Genomic DNA, 25,705 nt, shown 5'->3' on the forward strand with positions numbered 1-25,705 from the left:
ATTGGAGGTTATGGAACAGATAAAGAATTATGCAAGGGAAGATGGAAGAAGAGGTAAAAAATGGATAGATTATGGTCAGATTTCAGAATTCTTAAACATGGAGGTAGACATTTGTAAGTAATGGCAAGATCATGGGTAGGATCATCTCTGTCTGTAACTGAGGTGGGGTGGAAGAGTAGCTCATGGGAGATGAGTGGGTTGGGTAATTGGATGGTTAGAGTGTTTGTGAGAAAATCAATAATTATGTTGAAGTGCCCTAGTATGAGGGCAGGAATTGAAAAGGAGAGGAAAAATTGTAAGCCAGGTATCAAACTTTTTGAGGAAGGAAGGAAAGAAGGGAAATGGTCCATTAACAACTACCAAATTTTGATTGGATGGTAGATTTGAATAACATAAATCTCAAAGGAAGAGAAGTTACAAGGTGATAGAAGAAGGAAGAGAACATGGAAATAGCATGGAGAATAAGGAATATTCTAACACTCCCAGTGAGTGAGTCAAGAAGAATGAGTGAAGGTGCAGCCAATAAAGGAAAGGGTGGTCAGGGAGGCTGTATCATCAGAAAGAATCCAAGTTTCTTTATATATATCTATATCTATACATTTAACTATATATATATGTAATTTTATTTTTATTTTTCCCCAATTATATATAAAAACAGTTTTAACATCCTTTTTACAAATTTTGAGTGCCAAATTCTCTCCCTTCTTCCCTTTCTTCCCTCATTGAGAAGGCAAGCAATTTGACATTGATTACATACATGTGTAGTCATGGAAGCAAGGTTTCAATTAGAGCTAGTGGATGGGAAGAGTGGGAGAGGAAAAGATTTAAGAGGAAGGAAGTTTGTTGCTTTTGTCACAGGCATTCCAGAGGGCATAGCAGAAGAACTGCAGGGAGTTAGGATGAAATTTTCAGTGGAGGATTGAGTGGATGGAAGAGGGGAATCAGATGCTATGGTATGTGGAACAGAATTTGGATGTCCCAGGGGTATTGCAGTACAATCTTGAAAGAGAAGGAGGCCTTGCTGTTGAAATAACAATAACAACAAAAAAATACAAAATATAAAAATAAAACAAAGCAAAAAGAAGCAATAAACAACAATAATATTCCTTTCCCAAAACCCCATGATTCAAGTGCAGGAAGAGACAGACACTAGAGTGGCAGAGATTCAGGTGGCAGGATAGAAAGAAAGAGATCCCCTCAACAGATGTTTACAGTAGCCTCCTCCCCCCAGCAGAGACCAGAATGAAGCACTAATGGGGAATTGAACCCCTACCCCAGGATATCTGAACTCAAGAGTTGCAGCCCTCCCAGACAGGGCCACTACCTTTCCCATCATCTCAGGGAGTTCCTTTGTTCCTTTGCCCCTGGACACCTCAGCTGGCACATGTGTGTATATATATATATATATATATATATATATATATATATGTGTGTGTGTGTGTGTGTGTGTATGTCCCATCCATGGATGTGTTGCTACATTAGCAGATGCTCCTAGATGTATGTCTATAGCCATGTATATATGTGTGACATCTCTAGGTGCATATGTAGCCAAAGACAGAGGAAAAGGGAGAAGGTGTGGGAGAAGCCTACAGAAAAGGAACTAGGGAAGGCTGGAGTTGGAGGGGAGCAGAGGAAGCACAGTGAGAGAAATATTTCTAACCAATTACCCTTCATGTGGATTAGATCCCTGGTTTGCACCTCGTTAATTCTCCTGATTCTTCTCATCTGCCTATAGCTCTGATGAAAGAGAAAAAGGGAGACAAAGTAGACCAGATGCCAGACAGACAGATGGTAGGCCCATTGGGCAGGCAAGGAGACTGTTTGACAGGTCAGCCAAAAAGAAAGGTTAAGAGGCCAAGTAAAAGAGGCAAGGAGGTAAGTCCCCTTCCCCCCAGTCAGAAGCCATTAGGATGAACCAGGACTAGCCCAGACCTTTATGACAACCCATTCAGGAAATCCAGGAGCCCAGAATGCCATTCATCAGGCCTATCCAGGTAGCAGGGATGTCCTGCGCCTGTCATCACCATCATCTGGTTCACCATGGGTTCCTGGTCTCCATACATGTTCAGAGTGGGAGTCTTCACTTGGCCATTGTCAGCTGGGCTGACTTTATCTGCAGATTGGGGCAACAGGTACATAGCTGCAGAGCTGAGAGCTGGGTGAAATGAGGAAGGGAAGTGCATACATTCCACTTAGAGATGGGCTGACCAGGACTGTGGGAACCCAGCTGCAGAGTTTCCAGCACAGCTTGAAGAAAGCAGCTGGGGGCCAGCTCCCCGATGGATGTGAGGGTGACTGCCTCCATGGAGTGGCCTAGACCTGGCAGATCAATTCCCATGGCTGGGTAGCCAACCTGAGCCAGTTTGTCCAGTATGCCCAGCTTGAGCCAAGTCTCTGAGGAGAAGTGGATGCTGTGGAGCAGGAGCACCTAGGGGTGGGGGGATCTGCCCACTAGCAGGCTGGGTCTCCCGATAGAAGAGCTGCTGTCCATGCACCAGGATGATGCCTTCACTGCACTGGACACTGGTCATGTTTCCTGTTCAGGGCTGGGCCTGCTGGAGGGCTCAGAGGGTGCTCAGTGCAGGCGGATCAGGGCCAGGATAACTGTGCAGATGGCCAGGCCAGAGGCTGAGCTGGGCAGGGAAAGGGGCCAGGGCCCAAGCTCTGTTTTAAGATTTTCAAAGCACTTTACAAATATTATCTCATCTTATCCCTACAACTTTATTTTTCTATTCCTCTTCCAATGATTCAAGGGCAGGAAGAGGCAGACACTAGAGAGGCAGAGATTATTGTCCTTATCTTACAGATGAAGTCAAGGAGGTTAAGAAAAATTAAAGGACTTGTTCAAGATCACAGAGTCAAGAATGCACCATTGATTGTGAGCTCCTAGAGGACAAGAATTATCTTTAAACCCTTTCGGTATCCCTTCTATTTAACCTAATTCCTGGTACATAGTAGGGATTTAATAAATGTTTATTTGCCTCATTATCTGTTTCTGATGCCCTGTGATCAGCTAAGGGTTAAAATAACTTTTCCCCCCACCCCCCCTCACCCAACCTGCAACACTTTATAAACCCCAAAATAGTGAATTGAATAGCTGGGTAGCTTATTTGCTTGACCACTCTGATAGGAAGTTCCAAACCAACTTTGAGGCTAGATCCATGATTTCTTATGAATTCATTCCAATCCCAGAAATTATTTATTAAATCCCTAGTATGCTAATAAGGGTACAAAGACAAGACTCTTTGACCTAAAGAAGGTGACATTTTATTTTATGGGGATATGTTTTCACAGATAAGAAAATAAAATATATTTTTGTGCTTTTAATAGATTTTTATAGATAGTTTGGTTGGGTTTTTTTTAGGTTTTTGCAAGGCAAATGGGGTTAAGTGGCTTGCCCAAGGCTACACAGCTAAGTAATTAAGTGTCTGACATCAGATTTGAACCCAGGTACTCCTGACTCCAAGGCCGGTGCTTTATCCACTACACCACCTAGCCTCTCCTATAGATAGTTTTTATTTTCAACATTATCTGATTTTCCCCTGTATCCTCTTTTTCTCCTTTCCAGAAAATCATTCTTTATATTTTTAAAAACAAAAGGAAAAAAGTTCAATCAAATCAATTCAATATTTATCATATACCATATTCCAGACCCCCTTCCCACCCTCACAAAGAAATGGGGGGAGGTATCTTCTCATATCACTTCCCTGGGTCCAACCTTGTTTGTAATTTCATAACATTCATTTTTCCATATTTTGGTGTGTTTGTCCTTTTCATTTACATTATTGTTTTCATTGTAAAGATTGCTTTCTTGGCTCTGCTTACTTTACTTTCATATTAAGTTTTTCCATGCTTTTCATCATATTTGTCCCTGTTTTGCATATTAGTGATTGGTTTAGCCATTCTCCAATGGATGGGGATCTACTTTGTTTCCAGTCTTTGCTACTACAAAAAAGTGCTGCTATAAGTATTTTGGCATATATGAAGACTTTCTTTTTTTGTGTCAATGACCTTCTTGGATTTTATGCCTAACAGTAAAAATCTCTGGTCAAAAAAGTATATATATGTAAGGAAGACTAGCACATATATAGAATGATAGAATGCCTCTAATGTCAGTTCACCATATAGAGAAGACTTGAGAGCCCCCTTCCTGCATAGTCAAAGATAAAGCATTATAGAGATATTGGTGCATGAGCTAACATTCTATAATTAATTTGAAAAACTACATGGTGAAAGGATCCTCTTTGACTAGCTGCAGAGGCCTTTAAAAAAGCTCTAGTGAGCAAAACCTATCTCTTGGTAGTAGTACTCTTTTTCTGATGGAACCCCATTGAAAGACAATGTAGTAAGAGAAGAGACTTTAGGCCTACCTGATGGAGGTTAGTCAATGAATACAGGCCTGGACTTTTTATTGCCATTCCATTCAGTGTTATATGAAGGGCATGGAATGCATACTGGGTCCTGGGGTCCCAACACCCATATTTTCAGCCTTGATGTTCTGAGAAGCTAGGAGTGACTTTTTGGACACAGGTCAACTGTTGGTAAAATAAGGACTCATCTGGCAGTTTGGACATGAACATGTGGGAATAAACAATGTTTTGTAGGAAGTGAGTTAAGTTTGGGCCCACTCTTTTTAGAGACTGAAATAGGAAAGAAAGTACCCTGGTGTGGTTGGGGGAAGGGGAGATATTTGTACGGTTCTGATTACTATATATTCATAGAACTTTGTTAAAGCTAAGATATATTAAGTGGTTAAATGGAATTGGGGCATTAGTCACTGAAAGTTAACCAAGGGGAAACATTGCTAGTGGGGCTTTGAGAAAATAGCCTTAGAGAAGAGATACCCTTAATTCTCTCAGGGGAACTCTAGAACCCTGAGGGGGAGATGTAATTTACTTTGCTCTTAGTCAGTAAACCAGAGCACTCTCTCTCTCCTTACTCCTATTATAGACATTTTATTTGCATAATTCAGAATTGCTTTCCAAAAAGATTGCACTAATTTATAGAAATGAAAAATATTTTAAGGGGAGGGGAGAGAGAGAGAGAGAGAGAGAGAGAGAGAGAGAGAGAGAGAAGAAAAAAGAAGAAGAGAGGAGACAAGTGAGAAAGAACATCAATAATTATTTTCATGGGATGACTGTGTTTTAGGAATGGATCATTTGTGTGAAAAACAGATTAGGAAGGGGATAAATTTGAAGCAGACACCAATAAAAGACTATTAGAATCAAGGTGAGAAATGATAAGAGTTTGAATTGAATTGTGTTGACTATATGAGTGGAGAGAAAAAGGTCACAGGATCATAGAGCTAGAACCATGAGAAACAGATAATTTCAGTGTTATAGAAAGCGTAATAAAAACAAGCAGTGACCACTGATATATTTGGGAAGAAGGCAGCTGAAAATGTCAAGGTCACTACTATGGTTGACTAGAAGTGATCCTCTCAACAGAAATTGGAATGTTTGGTTGAGGGATGGGCTTAGATAGAAAGATGAGTTCTGTTTTGGAAAAAATGGATTTGAGATGCCCATTGGACAAACAGATGAAGGTATCCAACAATCAATTGTTGATCAGAGAATCACAGAATCATTGATATTTTAGGTTTATAAGCACCTCAACAGACATCTAGTCCAACACAAATCCCAAAGGAGACCCTACTACAACATAGTTTAAAGGAGCCTTCAAACTCCTGTTTCATGATCTTCATGGAAGAGTCAGCCTGCCCCACATTTGTCTAGCATAATGATCTAGAAATTTCCTTTGAAATGAAACCTAAATGTAACTCTTTGTAACATCTATCATTTAGCCCTACTTCTCCCTGGGACTAAATAAAAGACAAATCCTTCTTTTTCCACTTTTTCCTTCAGTTACTCAAAGACAGGTATCATGTCCTCTGAATTTTCTCTTCTCCAGAGTAAATATGCCCAGTTCCTTGAAACGGACATCATATGAAATGAGCTCAGTCATTTACCAACTTGAGTGTCTGCTTAGGTACAATCTCTGGTTTATGAATGTCTTTTCTAAACTAAAGTTCCTGTAATCTGACCAAGGCAGAATATGAAGTATCACTTCCTTATTCTTGGAAGTTCTCTTACATGCAATCTCAGATCATGTTAGTTTTTTGGTTGCCGAACCATACTGCTGACTCATATACAGCTTGTAGGCCTGTACAGCTTCAAGATCTTTTTCAGATAAACTGCTACCTATGCTTTCCCTTACTTGTACTTGATAGATTTACTAAATGTTTGGCTAAAAGTCTAGGTAAAGCCAATCTATAGAACTCTCTAAGTCCTAGAAATGCTTAAAAAAAATCTTTGCATACAATACAGTTAGTCCACTATGTGGGTTTTTTTTGGTGGCAAGTTAAGTGACTTACCCAAGGTCACACAGCTAGCATCAAGTGTCTGAGGCTGGATTTGAACTCAGGTCCTTCTGACTCCAGGGCCAATGCTCTATCCACTGAGCCTCCTAGCTGCCCCACCATGTTCTTGATAAATATATTCAGGCTCTTTGTGTTTATTGCTTCTCTTTCTAAATGTTCACTTATCACCTTTTTAATAGTCCATTTTATTTTTTTAAGTAATTTCAAAAAAATTTTTCCATTTACATGTAAAAGCAATATATATATATATATATATATATATATATATATATATATATATATATAATATTATATATTAAATTTGAGTTCCAGCTTCTCTCCCTTCCTCCTTTCCCTGCCCTTTTCTTGGAGTAATTTGACATAGATTATACATGTTCAGTCATGCTACACATATTTCCATTAATAATCCATTTTAAAAGTTTCCAGAACTTAGCCCAGGGCCTGGTAGATAGTAGATGCTTAATAAATATTTGTTCAATGGACTGAATTAATATCAAAGTCAAGCTCACTGATTGATAGTTCTCACACTCTGTTCTCTCTTCCCTTCAAGAAAATCAGGACATTTGTCCTTTTCTACTTCAGCAATGCCTCTCCTATTCTCCATTTTGTTTCAGATATCACTGACATTATCTTGCAGTCACGCCCAACAAATCTTTCAGGACCCAGGGGTTTCTTTCATCTGAGCTAGTTGGCTTGAATTCATCAAGTATATCTCTTACCCCAAAGATATCAAAGAAAAAGGAAAAGTAACAATGTACAAAAATATTTATGGCAACTCTTTCTGTGGTGGCAAAGGATTGGAAATTGAGGAGAGTTTATTAATTGGGGAACAGTTGAATAAGTTGTGGCATATGATTATAATGTAGTATTATATGAAATGGTGGGGAGGTGGTTTCAGAAAAAAAAATTGGCAAGACATATAACTGATGCAAAGTGAAGTGAGAACTGAGAGTTCATTGTGCACAGTGACAGCAATGTTGTCCCAATAATTTACTGACATAGTTTTGGCTAGTCTGATCAATACCTGTGACCCAAGATAATTTCAAAGGACTCATGATGAAAAAATGCCATCCATCTCTAGACAGATAACTGATGAACTCCTGTGTGCAAATTGAAGCATAATTTTCTTGCTTTTTTTTTTCTTTTGGCTTTTTTCTGCAATGTGACTGATATGGAAATATGATGTCATATGTATAATTGAAACCATATTGTTTGCCTTCTCAGTGGGTGGGGGAAAGTAAGAGAGAAGGAGAAAATCTAGAACTCAAAATTTAAGAAGAAAAGAATATTAAAAATCATATATATAAAGTGTATACATGTGTATATATAAGCAGTGTATAGATACAATCTATGTATACATAAGCAAAGTTTAATACTCTCTTCCTATCTCCATTACCATAAGTATCAACTGCCTATGAGCAATTTTTGCTCCATGTCTTTCTAGTAGTAAAGGATTATTCCTTTGCCTAGAAAACAAAAGAGTAAGAATTATGCAGCTGTCTTCTTCCTGTTATTAGTCATGGTAATCGTATCCATTCCCCAAAAGCCCTCCTGGCCTAATTTTTTTCTTCTTTTCTTCTTTTCTTCCTTCCCCTCCCCCCATCCTTCTTTATCAGCTTCAGTTCAATCTTATTATTATTATCATTATATAATATGCAGAAGAATCAATGATCTTATTAACATGAGTATTTCTTCCAGGGATGCAGACCTTAAACAATCCATCCTTGCTTGCCCATCCCTGGGAAATTAATCTATCAATCAATAAGTATTGACTACTTGCCAGGCACTATGCTAAGCTACTATGCTACAAAAAGAAGTAAAAGACAGTCCCTGCCCTCAAGGAATTTATAGTCTAATGAGGAGATAAAATGCAAACATATGTAGTTAAACTCTATATGGGATAAATAAGAAATAACCTAACCAAGGAAAGGAACTAGAATTAAGTGGGATCTAGTAAAAGAAAGGATTTTAATTGAGACTTAAAGGAAATTAGGGAGATCAGTAAGTAGTGTGAAGGGAGAGTGTCTGTAGAGCAGCCAGAAAAAAATGCTCAGAGTCAAAGAAATGGACTGTCATTAGAATGAAGATGTGTTGGGGACTAAGGTATAAGAAGATTGGAAAGGTAGGAGAAGGCTAGGTTAGGATGGGCTTTGATTGCCAAATAGAGCCTTTGATCCTGGAGGTGAGAGGAAGTCATTGGAGTTTATTGAAGTGGAAAGGTTACATGGTCAGACTTGTACTTTAGGAAAATCACTAGGTGACTAAATGGAAGAGAGGAAACCTACCAGCAAGTCATTGCAATAGCCCATGTATGAGATGATGAAGGCCTGAACAGGTCTATCTCTTTCTCTAGGAATCTCTCCTCCCATATTTTTGCCACATGGTGTCCATCCAATCACTTTCTTTCAGCATCATGACAAGACTAGTAGAACATACTGACTGCCCATCAATTCTCCCTTGCTTTCAATACATTATTAGTTCATCTACCTTTTCATTCCTTTACTTTCATACCTTTACTCTGAGCTTCTTTGTAATTGTGAAGTATTGCTGTTAACTCATTCCCAACAATTTACTACACCACTACCATCTGGGGGAGAAAATGCATATGAGAATAATATATATATATATATATACATAGATGATGTTCTTAATTAGGTTATCAATGAAGAAGCAAGTTTTTGTAAATGATACATTATAGTAGACTACATCTCTACCAACATATCCAAAGATGTGGGTAATACAAGATCTCACTGATTTGTTAGAGAAAAATGCTACCTTAAAGCACTCTTCCATCCAGGGGCATTTCAAAATTATACAAGATTCCTTGAAAGATAAGACAACACTTAACTGCATTCAACCTTCTGATCTAAAGAGGTAAGTAATAGTGACAGATGTACTTGCCAAAGATGTAAGCCATTGTCATGGAGCTCTAGCATATTGTCCAAGTTGAAGAAGAAATCCTCGTACAGATATTTGGATTTGATTTGGTTCTAGATCACAACAACAATAAAACAGAGATGGCAGGAGGAGAGCCTCTCCTAGGTGCTCTCTCCAAAATATTCCAAAAATCTTAAAATTATGGCTCTAACTAAATTTTCAAGAGACAGAACCCACAGAAAGATCCAGTGAGGCAATTCTTCAACCCAAGGTAACCTGGAAAATAATGGGAAAAACTCTGTTCCATGGGGTTAGAGGGGAGGCCCACCAGAGTGAAGGAACTTCAACCTCCCAGGAACAGCCCCAGGGCATCTGGGAGCCAAGGCTCCCAGCAGCAGAAACACCAAGCATAACTTGGAAGATCAGCAGCAAGACCTCTGCCTGAGCGAGTGTGAACCCCAGGCCCTCAATGCAGTTATGGTGGCACTCTGCGAAGCTCAGGCACTCAGCACTGTGGCAGCCCAGATCCAGGAAATGGAAGCAGACTTGCAAAGTCGCCAAGCAGGAGCCTAAAGGCAGCTGCACCCTAAGTGCTCAGCCCACCAAAGGTAAGGGAGTGGAGGGAGACTTCCAGGTCTGTCCTCTGTCCCTGGAGCAGGACTCTGGGGCTCTGACCACATTCAGATCCTAATCACAGACCCGACCCCCCCCCCCCCCAGCCCCATGGCAGAGGGGTGCACTTGTGGTCATTCACAGACCAGAAAAACAATCAGAGCCTCATACACTGAGGCTGAGTTCAGTTCTGAGATTCAGTTCTCTATGTATTTTAGAAATAAGACCTTTATCAGAAGCCCTAGCTGTGAAAATTGTTTCCCAACTTTCTGTTTTCCTTCTAATTTTGGTAGCATTGATTTTATTGGTACAAAACCTTTTTAATTTAATATATCAAAATCATGCACTTTGCAATTTATAAAGCACTCTATTTCTTGTTTGATCATGAATTTCTTCCCTTCTATCTGACAGATGAGTATTTCTTTATCTGTTAATTGGTCTATGATATCACCCTGTGTGTCTAAATCCTGTATCTATTTTGACCTTATTTTGGTATAGTGTATGCAATATGAGTCTATGCCTAGTTTTTGCCATGCTATTTTTCAGTTTTCCCAACAATTTTTGTAGAATAGTGAGTTCTTATCTCAGAAGCTGGGGTTTGTAAAACAATAGATTATTACAGACTGCTGTTTCTTTTGTACCTATCCTAATCCAAGATCCGTTACTGCATTTCTTAGTCAGTAGCAGGTAGTTTTGAAGACTGTTGCTTTATAGTATAGTTTTAGATCTGGTACAGCTAGATCACCTTCTTTTACTTTTTTTTTTTCGTCAATGCCCTTGATATTCTTGGCCTTTTGTTATTCCAAATTAATTTTGTCACTATTTTTCAAGCTCAGTAAAACAGTTATTTGTCAGTTTGATTGGTATGGCATTAAATAAGTAATTTAATTTGGGTAGAATTGTCATTCTTATTATATTAGCATGACCTAACCATGAGCAATTGACATTTTTCCAATTGTTTAGATATGACTTTGTGTGAAAAGTGTTTTAATTGTGTTCATACAGTTTCTGGATTTGTCTTGGGAGGTAGATTCCCAAGTATTTTATATTGTCTGTGGTAACTTTAAATGGAATCCCTCTTTCTTTCTTTTGCCCTTGGGCTTTATTGTTCACACACAGAAATGCTGATGATTTCTGTGGATTTATTTTATATCCTGCTACTTTTCTGAATTTGTTAATTGTTTCAAGTAGTTTTTCAGATGATTTTCTAAATTTTTCAAAGTATAACATCATATCATCTGCAAAGAATGAAAGTTGCTTCCTAATTGCCAATTCTAATTACTTCAATCTCTTTTTCTTAGTTTATTACTAAAGTTAACATTTCTAATACTGTATTGAGTAGTAATGGTGATAATAGGCATCCTTGTTTCACTCTTGATCTTATTGGAAATGCCCCTAGTTTTTCCCCATTATATATAATATTTGTTCATGGTTACAGATAGACCCCACTTATTTTGTCATGTTGTGGCAAGGCAATGGAGTTAAATAACTTACGATCACACAGCTGGGTAATTATTAAGTGTCTGAGGCTACATTTAAATTCAGGTCTTTCTGACTCCAAAGCTATGTTCTATCTACTGTACCACCTAAATAACAACCGATACTGCTCATTATTTTCAAGGAAAACTCCATTTATTCCTATATTCTCTAGTATTTTTAATAGAAATGGATGTATTCTGTCAAGGGTTTTTTCAGCATCTATTGAGATAATCAAGTGATTTCTGTTGGTTTTGTTATCATATGTTCAGTTACATTGAGTGTTTTCCTAATATTGAACCATTCCTGTCTGATATAACTCCTACCTGATCATGGTGTATAATCCTAGTAATAACTTGCTGTAATCTCTTTGCTAAAATTCTATTTTTTTGTATTAATGTTCATTAGGGAGATTGATCTATAATTTTCTTTTTTTGTTTTGACTCTTCCTGGTTTAGTTATCCAGCATCATATTGGTGTCATAAAAAGAATTTGGCAGAATTCCTTCACCTTTTTTTAAAAATAGTTTATGTAGAACTGGAATTAATTGCTCTATAAATCTATCTGGATCTGGAGACTTTTTCTTAGGGAGTTTAATGATGTTGTCTTTGATTTCTTTTTCTGAAATAGGGTTTTTTTAATATTTTACTTCATCTTCTGTTAATCTGAGTAGTTTGTCTTTTTGTAATATTCATCCATTTCCCTCAGGTTGTCAAATTTATTGGCATACAGTTGGGCAAAATAGCTCTGACTTCTCTCTTTAATTTCCTCCTCATTGGTGGTGAGTGCACCCTTTTCATTTTTGATCCTGGTTATTTGATATTATTCTTTCTTTTTTAAAAAATTAGATTAATCAAAAGTTTATCTATTTTATTATTTTTTCATAAACCAACACTTAGTCTTATTTATTAGATCAATGATTTTCTTGCTTTAATTTTATTAATCTCTCCTTTGATTTTCAGAATTTCTAATTTGGTATTTAATTGAGGATGTTTAAATTTGATCTTTTTCTAGTTGTTTTAGTTGCATACCCAATTCATTGATCTCCTTTTTCTCTATTTTATTCATGTAAGCATTAAAAGATATAAAATTCCCCCTAAAAACTGCTTTGGTTTCATCCCATAAATTTTGATATGATGTCTCATTGTTATCATTTTCTTGGATGAAATGATTATTTCTACAATTTGTTGTTTGATCCACTCATTTTTTTTTGGTTTTTGCAAGACAATGGAGTTAAGTGACTTGCCCAAGGTCACACAGCTAGGTAATTACTAAGTGTCTGAGACTGAATTTGAACTGGGGTTCTCCTGACTCCAGGACCAGTGCTCTATCCACTGCGCCTCCTAGCTGCCCTGCTGATCTACTCTTTCTTTAAAATTAAGTTATTTAGTTTCCAATTAATTTTTGGTTTATCTTTTTATGGCCCTTTATTACAGATAATTTTTACTAAATCATGGTCTGAAAAAGTATGCATTTATTATTTCTGTCATTCTGCATTTGTTTGTAAGGTTTTTAATATCCTAGTACAAGGTCAATTTTGGTATAGGTGTCATGTACTGCAGAGAAAAAGGTATATTCTATATCACCATTCGGTTTTCTCCAAAGGTCTATCATATCTAAGTTTTCTAAGATTTTATTCACTTTCTTAACTTCCTTCTTGCTTATTTTGTGGTTAGATTTATATAGTTCTGAGAGAGAGAGTTTGAGGTCCCCCACTATTATAATTTTGCTGTCTAAATCTCCTTGTTAAGTCATTTAGTTTCTCCTCTAAGAATTTGAATGCTATACCACTAGCTGCATATCTCTTTAACAATAATATAACTTTATTTCCTGTAGTACCTTTTAAGAAGATATAGTTTCCTTACTTATCCCTTTTAATGAGATCTATATTTGCTTTTGTTTTGTCTGAGATTAGTATCACTACCCCAGATTTTTTTACTTCCACTGTTTTGCTCCAGTCTTTTCTTTTACCCTGTGTATATATATCTCCCTGCTTCAAATCTGTTTCTTGTAAACAATATATTGAAGGATTCTGGTTTTTAATCCATTCTTCTGTTTCTACTTTATGGGAAAGTTTATCTCATTCACATTTGCAATTAAGATTACTAATTCTTGGGGCGACTAGGTGGCACAGTGCATAGAGCACTGGCCCTGGAGTCAGGAGTACCTGAGTTCAAATCTGGCCTCAGACACTTAATAATTACCTAGCTGTGTGGCCTTGGGCAAGCCACTTAACTCTATTGCCTTGCAAAAACTAAAAAAAGATGACTAATTCTTCATTTCTTCTTTACTAATTCTTCATGATATCTTTCCCTATTTGTACTTTTCTCTTTCCTTTCAAATTATTAACACTTTATACATTACCCCCTTTTCAAGTTCCCTCCATGGATACACAATCCTCCTGAGCCATTCAGTCATTCATTTCATTTGAAACGCCCCCCTCCAAGTATACTCCCTCCAATTGTAGACAAAGCATCAAGCAAAGCAAATCTCTTCATGATGATTTCATGTCCAGTCCCTGTAAGTATACTCTCTCCCTTTGTCTCTAGAGTGCTCCAACTATAACTCTACAGCACTCCCCAAAGTTAGGAGTACACCCTCTCCCACAGTCTCTTTATCCTAAAACCCTGATTAACTAAAGTAAACATAAACTCACTTCCTAATCTCATTTATATCCAACCCTAAAGAGTATGTCTCCCCACCCCCACCGCCAGCCCCTATTGTACTATAAACCTCTATGAAGTTAAAGCAAAATCATTTCTGATTTAATTATGTATTGAGCCTCTAAATACTCTAAGTACTGGAACATCCTGAAAGTCTCTTAAGAATTTTAGATTTAGGGCAGCTAGGTGGCACAGTGGATAAAGCACCGGCCCTGGAGTCAGGAGTACCTGGGTTCAAATCCAGTCTCAGACACTTAATAATTACCTAGCTGTGTGGCCTTGGGCAAGCCATTTAACCCCATCTGCCTTGCAAAAACCTAGGGGAAAAAAAAAAGAATTTTAGATTTGATTGTACAGCATGGGAGACACTGGTACAGGATCACCCAGCATAGGGGTGTCCTCATCAGAGAAACTGCTGAGTTCTATGAGCAAGGCAGAATTAAAGTAGCTCAAAGGAAATGTGAGATACATAAGTTTAGAGTAAACACCTTAGGTATTCACCTGGACTATTTGTACTCAACCTGTGGGAGAGCATTCTGAGCATGTCTTGGTCTGATGCACTGTAATTTGTTTCAAACATAGTAATGTCATTTTGGTCTTCTTCAATAATGAAGGACAAAAACCAACCATACACATATCCTTTAAGTTCAATCTCTTCAACTATATTTAACAGTTTAACTCTCCTAAGAGAAATATAATTCTTAAGAGTTACAAGTATTGGGGGCTGCCAGGTGGTGCTGTGGATAGAGCACCCACCCTGGAGTCAGGAGTACCTGAGTTCAAATCAGACATTTAATAATTATCTAGCTGTGAACCCCATTGCCTTGCAAAAAGTCTAAAAAAAAAAAGAGTTACAAGTATTTTCTTTCCTTGTAGGGTTGTATATAATTTAAAATTCTTGACTAACATTTGGATTTTTTTGCCCTTTTCAGTTTGTCTTTTTATGCACCTCTTGAATCTTGTCTTTGAAGATCAAATTCTCTGTTTAATTCTGGTCTTTTTATCAGGAAATTTTGGAAGTCCTCTATTTCACTGAACATTCATCTTTTCCCCCTGATAGAATATACTGAATTTTACAGGGAAGTAAATTCTTGGTTGTAATCCAAGGTCCTTTACCCTCAAAAATATCATATTCCACATCCTTCAATACTTCAATGTTGAAGTTATAAACCCTGTGTAATTCTGATTGTGCTTCCTTTCTACTTAAATTGCTTCTTTTTGTTACTTGTGGTATTTTCTCCTTTATTTGAGAATTCTGGAATTTCAGTATGATAGTCCTTGGAGTTTTTATCCTGGACTCTCTTTCTGGAGGTGTTCTTTGTATTCTTTCAAGGGTTATTTTGTTTTCTTGTTCTAGTATATTTGGAAAATTTTCCCTGATAATTTCCTGAAAGATAGTTTCCAGGTTCTTTTTTTTTGATCCAGGCTTTCTGGTAGACCAATATTTTGTAAGCGATCTCTGCTGAATCTATTTTTCAAGTTGTTTGCTTTTCCTAAAAGGTTATTTATGTTTTCTTCAGTTTTTTTCAGCCTTTTGATTTTGTTTGATGAGATCTTAGTGTCTCATAGATTTATTAGTTTCTATTTGTCCAATTTTAATTTTTAAAGTTGTATTTTCTTCAGTTAGCTTCTGTGTTTCCTTTTTCAGTTGGTTAATATTACTTTTTTTGCTGAGTTGCTTTCCCTTTCCAGTTGGTCAATTTGAGTTTTAGATAAGTTGCATTACTTTTTCAGTTAGTTGACTTTATTTTTTAAAGAATTGCATTCCTTCAGACTCCTGACTATTAGAGTAAGGGTCAAAACTAATGCCAAACTACAGGAAAGAATTAAACATGAAAAGCAATGGAATGAAATTGAGGCAATACAGTCAGATCTATTTAAATTGTTGAAAGTAAAGTACTGGGGCAGCTAGGTGGCACAGTGGATAGCCCGCCTTGGAGTCAGGAGTACCTGGGTTCAAATCCGACCTCAGACACTTAATAATTACCTAGCCATGTGGCCTTGGGCAAGCCACTTAACCCCATTGCCTTGAAAAAAAAATCTAACAAAAAAAGAAAGTCAAGTACTACATTAAAGGATAAAAAACACCTAGCAAAGAATGCAGCCAAGAGGGTAAGGTAAGAGGAAGCAAAACCTAGATCCCCACAATTATATTAACAAAGATCTCAGAAGAGTGCCAGATGGTGTAGATGCTTCTTTTTGGACTTTTCCAACATGCCCCTTGCCAATCCTTTCTCCCCCCCAACATTTTCAACTTGCCAGATTTGTCTTGCCAGTTAGAATGTAAACCCCCTGAGAGCAGGGACTATATTTTTGCTTGTGCCTAGCACAGTGGCTGGCACATTATAAGTCTTTAATAAATGCTTGGTGATTGACAGAAAAAAAAACAATTGCTTTCCTTTCCCAGTTGTTTATTTTTTAAAGGAGTTGATTTCCTTGATCAATTTTTCATAATTTTCTTCCTTTGCTCTCATTTCCTTTTCCCATTTTTCTTCTTCTCTTTAGTTTTTAAATTTTTTTTAAGCTCTTCTATGAGGTTTTAGATTTGAGTTCAATTAATAGACTCCTTTGAGACATCCCAGATAGTTAATTTGTCACTGCCTTTTTCTGAGGTAACATTTTTTTCATCTCTATCTTCATAGTAGCTTTCTATGGTTAGTACTCTTTTTTTTTTTTTTTTTTTTTTTTTTTTAGGTTTTTGCAAGGCAAATGGGGTTAAGTGGCTTGCCTAAGGCCACACGGCTAGGTAATTATTAAGTGTCTGAGATCAAATTTGAACCCAGGTACTCCTGACTCCAAGGCTGGTGCTTTATCCACTACACCACCTAGCCGCCCTATGGTTAGTACTCTTTTAGATTTTTTTTTCTCATTTTGATTGTTGAGCTCTGCTTTTAGGGTGTAGGGAGTATAGTTCCAAGATTTTTGTTCTGGGGCTGAGATTTGATTCCTGGCTTATTGCTGGTCAAGATGTTGCTTCTGCAGAAGTTTGTTTCTTCCTTTATGTCTAGGTTCTTGCCTAGTCCTTTTGCTTCAGTGTTCCCAGGGTTCAGACTTTGTCTGGGCATGGGATTCTCCCTGCTGGAGAATCCTCCCTATCTAGCTGCCTGGACCTGTGCTGTTGTCTAGCTTCTGGGACCTGATCTGTGGCTAAAAGCCTCTAGCTGGCTCTCCTCTCTTCTGCCTAGCTGGGCTTTACTTCCCCTGTCCCCCTCCGAGACAGATCTTCACAGAAGATTCTCTATGATATCCACAATTGATCTTTTTTTTTTTTTTGGTGAGACTTGTAGCTTTAATGTCTGTGTAGCTACTTCATTTGATGTGCTGAAAGGAAAAGCTCTGGGAGCATGCTAAGCTTCACACCATCATCTTGGCTCTATTCTGGAAGTCTTTCATATTTATATTTTAAAGTTATGAATTAGTTGGTGAGTTCCTTGAGCATTCCCAATGGTCTTTTCAGATAAATTATTTTTCTTCATCAGAATTATTTTACTTTGTAGCTTCAGAATGTCATTCTTGAGAACTTCCCATCCCTTTGGAACTGATTTCTTAAATAGAATTTTAGCCAAGAGCATTCCATCTATCCTTCCTCTGAACCCTTAGAAATCCGACCTTCTAAAACCTTGGGTGTAGAGACCCTAGACTCTGCCTGCTTTTTCTTCTCTATCCCAAACTCTAGAAAGGAGCTGTGGAAGAAAATAATATAATATAAATACTGGGTGTTCCTAAAGTTTTAGTGCAGCTTTAAGTTATAATATCTTAAAACTACAGAAAAATTTTAGAGACAACCTGTATAAATGGCAGAAAATGTGGGAGGCCAAGGCAGGACAAACTTTTATTTATTCCTGATCCTGGATGCTGACTCTTTTTCATGTCTAGGGACTCAAGCTCAGACCTAACTTTTGCATAGACAGGGCTTCCTTGGCAAATGTATTTTCCTTCTGGGAAATTGGAGCTACACACTTACTAGCTGTGTGATCCTGGGCAAGTCACTTAATTTTTTTGCCTCAGTTTCCTCATCTGTAAAAATGTGCTGGAGAAGGAAATGGCAAACCACTCCAGTAACTTTGTCAAGAAAGCCCCAAATGAGGTCACAAAGAGTTGGATACTACTGAACAATAACAAGAACATTTCCTTTTTTTTTTAAGAGCTCTCCTCTCTCTAAATGTGTAGCTCAAATCTCCAAGTTCATTCCTTTTAAATCTGAACCAAATATCTCATCTCCTAGAGCAGGGACACACACACACACACACAGAATTTTAAGTAAAACTGCAACTGGTAGTTTGAGTTTATGTTGATCAACAATTTTATGACATTAAGAATTTAGAAATGAAGACAAATATTTCTTGATGTCTTAAAGGAAGAAGGAACTTTAAGGTAGATAGGTGACCCAAAATAAAAAAGGGTGAGGCAAGGTTATCACTTTCTCTTCTCCAGGTTCAAGTTCAAGGAGCACTGGGTTTATAATTTGTGTTTGGATAACTTGAGTGCCCTAGGTCAGAAATTATCACAACCTATAGGCAAGGACTTAATCTCCAGAGACAATCCTCTATGGCTCCTCCCTCATATCTATTTGATTGCAATGACCCTTCCTTCCATTTGCTAGGCTTCTGGTCTCTGTTTTTCTTTTCTACAGGCCTTTAACTAATTAATTTTAAATTTTTACTATAAATTCAGAAGCAGTTACTTAGGGCTCAAGTATTTCAAATCACACCCTGTGTGGATGGAAAGAAGACTAGGCTACTTAAATATTTCTGCTTAGAAAGAGGTTCAGATAAGCAGTTTTCCCTGCTAATCAAATTACCCTCAGACCCAAAGGGCTTCTAATTTACAGTTTATGGTAATTGTGAAATAAAAGAGGATACCTCCCTAAAGCATTGTAAAAATAAATTGCATAGTTCCCATTGAAGGTTTTTGATTTACAAAATAGACAACAGTTATGTAAATCACTCCCTATCACAATTCTCCTTCCAACTGCTCCAATAGTAAACAAAAGGAGGTGTATCTCTCTTAACAAGATTAACCACAAAATTATTCCACTGTTAGTTTGACTCAACTTTTCTACTTAAGAGAAACTGATTAGGTCATTGAATCAAGTGAGACTCAGGACTTTAGACCAGAACTGTTAAAATATTAATTCTTAATTTTTATGACACAGTAAAAGCCCAAGTATTATATTAATCTGCATTTCCTGCTTCTGTGAGGAAGCTCCAGCTTGTTTGAAGGTTAGAACAGTGTTTTAAATAGTGGAAACATATAGAAAACTTTGTGGAATGAATGGAAACTATAGCTCAATATTCAAGTTTACTGTAGTGTCCAGTAGAACTTTAACATTATTCTACTGGCTTAACTGGCTACTAGCTATTAATAGTCACTGCTTTCCAATTTATTTTCTGAACTTTTACACCAATTGTACCAAATGGAGAATGTACTTCCTACTCTTTTTTCAACCCCACAAATCTTGTTATGTATTACAACTGAATGAATGAAATGTTCATTAAGTGCTTGCTATGTTTCAGAGGTACAGGTAAGTGGCACAGTGGAGTTAGGAGGAGTTCGAATTTGATTTCAGATACTTGACATTTAATAGAAATGTGACCTTGGGTAAGTCACTTTACCCTGATTAACTTACATCTGGGACCATCTCCAATCATACTGATTCTTATTTGGCCACTGGACTCAGATGGCTTTGGAGGAGAAAGTAAGGCTGTGACTTGGCATAGCACTCCTCTCACTCAGATCCAATTCATGTACATATCATCGAATCACCTCCCTGATGTCATGATCTTTTTCTAGAATGAAGAATAAACAAAACAAAACAAAAATCATCATCACTATGTTCAAAGCACCATATTAAATGATAGGTTTACAAATAGAAAAGTAAGACGGAGCCCACATCCACATGTCTGATTTTTCTATATCCACATTCTAAATCTACATATCTGATTGTTGTATATATTATATTTGGGGATGATTGCAAAGACCATAAATCTATTAATTCCCTATTCTATACCAAATATCTGATGCTATTCAAGAGCTCTAATATACATTGACTGGACTCTCTCAAGTGCTGCATTTAGATAACAACTCAATCCCACATGCTCCCCCCTCTCAGAATCTGGATTGGTAACAAGACTCCCTTAATGAGGACATAGGCATAGAAAGTGTATTGTGAATGACTTTATTATAATAAAAACTATAGCAAACATTTATATAGAATTGTAGAATTTGCAAAATGCTCTTTGTTTTTAAAGTATTCTACAATATATATCATTGGTTTCTCACAACAGCCCTGTGAGGTAGGTGCTGTAGGTGCTATTATCTCAATTTTACAATGAGGAAATTGAGACTGGGAAATATTATGTGATTTAACCTATATAAATAGTAGCTTACATAAACATGAGGTCAGATTCCAGCTCAGATCTTTCTGACTCCTAAGTCCAACTATCCACTGAATCACATAGCTCCCAACCTGAAAATCCTTCAGGCATAAGACTATGACCATAGGTCAGGAGAGATTTATGATTTGTTAAGAAAACTCTGAGGTCAACATTGATAAGTGAAATCATTGTGAACCCAAGGTTTGTTATTCAGGAAATCTTGTCCCACTGGAATAACTCAGCTGTTTGCAAATCTCATTCATTAAATAGTAATATTCTATTTAATGTTCAGTGAAGAAAAATTAGGAGAGCTCTTCAAACCAATTGGGAGATGATTTAGTTGAACTTTCATTATAAGGAGAATGAATTGTGCTAATTGTGCCACCTAGTAGTCCCTTAGGACAGCTAGGATAGAGTTCCAGTTCTGGAGTAAGGATGATCTGGGTTCAAATTTCACCTCAGACATTTACTAACTGTGTATTCCTGAGAAAGTCAGCCCTGTTTGCCTTAGTTTTTTCATCTCTTAAATGAGTTGGAGAAGAATATGGGATGCTATATCAGTATTCTTGCCAAGGAAATCCCAAATGGGGTCACAGAGAGTTGAAAAAAACTGAAATGACTCAAGAACAACACAAAAAGTTGTCCCTTTCTATGCCTCCAGAATTAGGTCCATTCTAAAGTTATCTAGTGAATTATTGTTTACTTCTCCTAGGCTATTAATACATTCATATGGAACCCAAAACTCTAAGTTTGGGGGTAACTAGGTGGCACAGCATATAGAGCACCAGCCCTGGAGTCAGGAGGACCTGAGTTCAAATTTGGTCTCAGATACTTAATAATTACCTAGCTCTGTGATCTTGGGCAAGTCACTTAACCCCATTGCCTTAAATAAATAAAATTTAAAAAACCAACTCTAAATTTACCAATCAAGCATCAGTGAAAGTATTGAAGATTAATAATAAAGAAAAAGTAATTTTTAAAATAACTTCTAATTTACCATTTACCATCATCCATCTTCTCTCCTAGTGCTTGACTATTCAATGACATAGCAGTATGATCCAATTCCATTCAAATCACGTGACTGAAACAATTTTTACAACTATTTCCTTACAAAATGAAGTGATATCTTTACAATAAAATATTATGGTCACCACTGATTACAATTTGTGCATCAATTATTACAAACATTTTATAAAACAGCATGTGCTCATATCCAAGCCTTTCTTCAAGAACACATTTGTGACTAGTGAAAAAATTGTTTATCAGTGGTAAACAAAGGCAAATAACAGGAACCATAGCTAACTATTTCAAAACCCAAGCAACAGTGGCATTCACACACTGAACAGACTAGAAGTACAGTCGCTCTTCTGTCATGGAGGGGATGCGCACTCCTCTAGGGCACAGCTTCTTCCCTTTCGAGTGGCAAATCCTCTTCTTAGGGAAGAGAAGAAGTGCAAAACTTCTTTCTGAAGGGATACATGAACTCTCAAGATTGAAGACCCTGGTTTCCAGAGTGGTATTAGTGGTTAACTATAATAACTAGCTACAGTCTTTCCACAATTTGTTCAGTTGTCACATTAGTTGTTGTTCAAATGCTTTAGAGGGTTTTTTTTTTTAGCAATAGGGTCAATTTTTTTTTCACTTTGACATGCCCCAAAACTTGACCTTGCTCACAATGTATTCTTGGTTATTTTGTTTGTTTGTTTGTTTTAGTTTTTGCAAGGCAGTGGGGTTAAGTGATTTGCCCAAGATCATGCAACTAGGTAATTAAGTGTCTGAGGCTGGATTTGAATTCAGGTCCTCCTGACTCCAGGGCCGGTGCTCTATTCACTGAGCCACCTAGCTGCCCCTCCCCCCCCACAATGTATTCTTGAAGAAAGAATTAGATTCATGAGCACATGCTGTTATATAAAATGTTTGTAAGAACTGTTGCACAAATTGTTACCAATGTGACCATAATATTCTTTGTAATGATATCACTTCATCTTGTAAGAGAATAGATATAAAAATTGTTTCAGTCACTGGTGATTTGAATGAAATTGGATCATATTACTACCTTATTAGTGGAAGCATTAAGGGACAAAGGTCTTCTACATTGTCCAACTGAGTCTGAGGAAGAGTCAAAGAGTTCTTTATTTTATTTCAGTAGAGTGCTGTGGTGCAGATTTTTCTGACAGGATAGGTGGTTCAGGTTTGGATTGGAATGAAATGAGGCACTGATCTTTCTTCTAACCAGTTAACAAAAGGAGATGTATGAAGTTATACTTGGATATTCATCAAGAACACAACATTGATTCTGTTTTTAAAGGCCAGGAAAAGGCTTAAGTGAATCAATGATATATCCATATCTGTGAGAAGTTCTTCCCAAAGAAGAGGATTTGCCACTCCAAAGGTAAAAAGCTGTGTCATACGAGAATGTGAATCCCTTCTATGATAGATGAGAGAGACTATACATTTTGTACATATAGACCCTTATCTTTTTTCTTTCTTTCTTTGTATCAAACCTGAAGGAGAAGCTCTTGACTCCTTGTGGACTAGATTTTGTACCTGGACCAAATAAGTCTTTTTTTTTTTTTAATTCTTTTGCAAGGCAATGGAGTTAAGTGGCTTGCCCAAGATCATACATCTAAGTAATTATTAAATGTCTGAGGTCAGATTTGAACTGAGATCCTCCTGACTTCAGGGTCAGTGCTCTATCCACTATACAACCTAGCCAACCCCAAATAAGTCTTTTTTTTTGAAATGGTATGCATCTTTATTCTGATATCATGACTTTTGGTTCTTTATTGGGAATAAAGCACTGTAGTATAGTTCACAATCATTAAATGAATAAATCTGGTCATATGATGACAATTATGTGACCTGAATCTGGGAACAAGTCTTATTTCAAAAGTTCAAGGGTAGTAGAGACTGTACATGCAGTTCTCAAAGGAGAAAATGATGACTGTGCTATTCAATGAGGCATCAGATGCTCTTGGCTCCAACACTACTGGCTGGAAGAAGTGCCAGTCCTGGTAAACTGTGCCAGTGATCTTCATGACAGTACAAAAGATCCTGTTTTTGTTTTTCATACCAAATGTAGGTAGATCAGAACATTACCCCAAATTGATTTTACAAATCAACTTGGAGAACTTTTGATGGGTCTTCTATCCATTCAGTTCTCAGTACAAACTCTAAAGTGAACTGCTGTGTCATGGAACCTTTCATGTGCTCCCAGTTGTTATACAATGCATACAGGCTAGTAAGGGTCAGCCCTGTCAGACCACCTCTTGCTACTCCACGAAGACCACCTGTGCATTTATACAACATTCCTGTCATGGTTCCAGCTGCTACTGTATTGATGTCATCTTCTGCACCTCTTGTTTCTTCTATGACAACACCAAATGCGCTATAGAGCAGAGCCAGAGAGCCCAGAGTGTTAGCCCAGAGTGCCCCTTGCCTGGTTACCATATTTAAAATCTGTACATTTCTTGGTTTGGACCAGGACATCTTTCGTGTTTCCTTTAATCCCAGCCTCAAACTATTCACTGCTCCAAATGCAGCTCCTGTTATACAGCATCCTCCAATGGTAAAAAATGTCAATTCAAACCTGCCCCGTGTTTTATTGGCTCCAGTGGGTAAAATAAATTCATCTGTGTCCTGTATAAGATATCTGGGGTCCACATTTAAATATGGAGACAGAGGACTCATACCAGTAAGGGGGACTCGGGCCAGATCTGTGTTCGAGTAGCTCATGCTGGCGCCGCTCCCGCCGAAAAACCCCACCAGGCCTCCCGGGCTCCGGTTGCCGTTGCCACCGCCGCCCTCCATGCCCCCTGCCCTTTCCTACCCAGCCGCTGCCCGGGGGTCTCCTCTTCGGGCCGCCGCCCGGCCTCTCGCTGGAGGGGCCGCCGCTTCCACCAGCCCTCACCCCCAAATAAGTCTTAAGGAAAGTCTAAACACCTTTTAAAGGAAAATGTAGCTTATCCTGTGTATGAAATTTGTTGTTTCTAGTACATACCCATTTAATAGTAAAATCCTCATGGAAGAGGATTTCCCACCATTTAAATGACTTTAGATATGTTATTAGATGGCATAGGCAGAACTGGAATAGGAAACAAAAAAACAAAAGAGAAAGATCACAAAATAGACAATTCAAGAGCTCACTGGAGTGACAAGTGATAGAATATGGTTACAAAGACCAGAAGTCATAAGTTTCCCCTCCCATCTTCAAAATAACCAAATTCTGGATCTTAATAATCTAATCTATGTGGTGAGTGATGCCAAAGTGGGCATCATTGTGTAAAATGGGGGACAATGATAGGAGCAGTACCAGGAACATCATGGTTGCTGCAAAGATGATGACTCTACCAGCATAGTAACTACGGCTTAGTATCTTCTGTAGTTTGAGATCTAAAGAAATCTTATCCTCTTGCATTGTGGTCCTAACATCAATGCAGTACCTACTCAATGGACCTCATGCTTTTCCCCAGAATAAGCTCACCACTAGAAATCTGAATCTTCATAGAGATTGCTTCAGTTTTGGTACTCAATATTTCTTCTTCACCTTTCAGTTGCCTCTCCCCTCTGACTGGAAGGCTGGAGGGTGAAGCAAAAAATTGTTCCCAAAGTCTCCTCTTTTTAGAGTTCAGAATTACCAGTATCTATTTCCCAATAACTTCTCTGCTTGCTTTTGACTCCAGAAACATTTTGCCAAGTACCTTCTGACATGCCCTTTTCCCTTTAGCTTCTTTTTATATATTTCTTTTTTCATTAGATTGTAAGGTCCTTGAATAATTTGGAATTATGTACTGTGTATAGCTTTTGACCTAGCAAAATGACTATTAAGTCTATATCTTAAAAGATCAAAGGAAAGGATGAAAAGATCTTTTTGAGTTTTTTCAAACAAATTTTTTTCCTATTAAATATAAACATAATTTTTAACATGTTTTTTAAAATTTTGAGTACCAAATTCTTTCCCTCTTCTCCCCTCTCACTTAGAACAATTTGATATATATTATACATGTGCAATTATGCAGGATATATTTCCAAATTAGTCATGATGAGAAAGAAAACCAAGAAAAAATAAAAAAAATTTTAAAAAGTATGATTCTATCTGCATTTAGACTTCATCAGTTCTTTCTCCGGAGGGGAAGAGTATTTTTTATTATGTCCCTTGGAATTGTATTAGATATTTGTATTATTAAGAAAACTGTCATTCATAGTTGATCTTTGTCCAATATTGCTGCTATCATGTACAATGTTCTCCAGGTTTTACTCACTTCACTTTACATCTGTTCATCTAAATCTTTCCAGGTTTTTTTTGAGAGTATCCTTGCTCA

The 25,705-nt window shown here is 37.4% G+C and overlaps 2 pseudogenes; both read right to left on the minus strand.

Annotated features, from left to right (window-relative positions):
- Positions 1-1,934: 1,934 nt before the first annotated feature.
- Positions 1,935-2,531, minus strand: LOC141511405 (putative protein-lysine deacylase ABHD14B pseudogene; annotated as a pseudogene).
- Positions 2,532-23,495: 20,964 nt separating this feature from the next.
- LOC141512077 (mitochondrial import inner membrane translocase subunit Tim23 pseudogene) lies at positions 23,496-24,194 on the minus strand (annotated as a pseudogene).
- Positions 24,195-25,705: the final 1,511 nt, after the last annotated feature.

This window comes from Macrotis lagotis, chromosome 2, assembly GCF_037893015.1.
Source record: "Macrotis lagotis isolate mMagLag1 chromosome 2, bilby.v1.9.chrom.fasta, whole genome shotgun sequence".
Taxonomy (NCBI): Eukaryota; Metazoa; Chordata; class Mammalia; order Peramelemorphia; family Peramelidae; genus Macrotis; species Macrotis lagotis.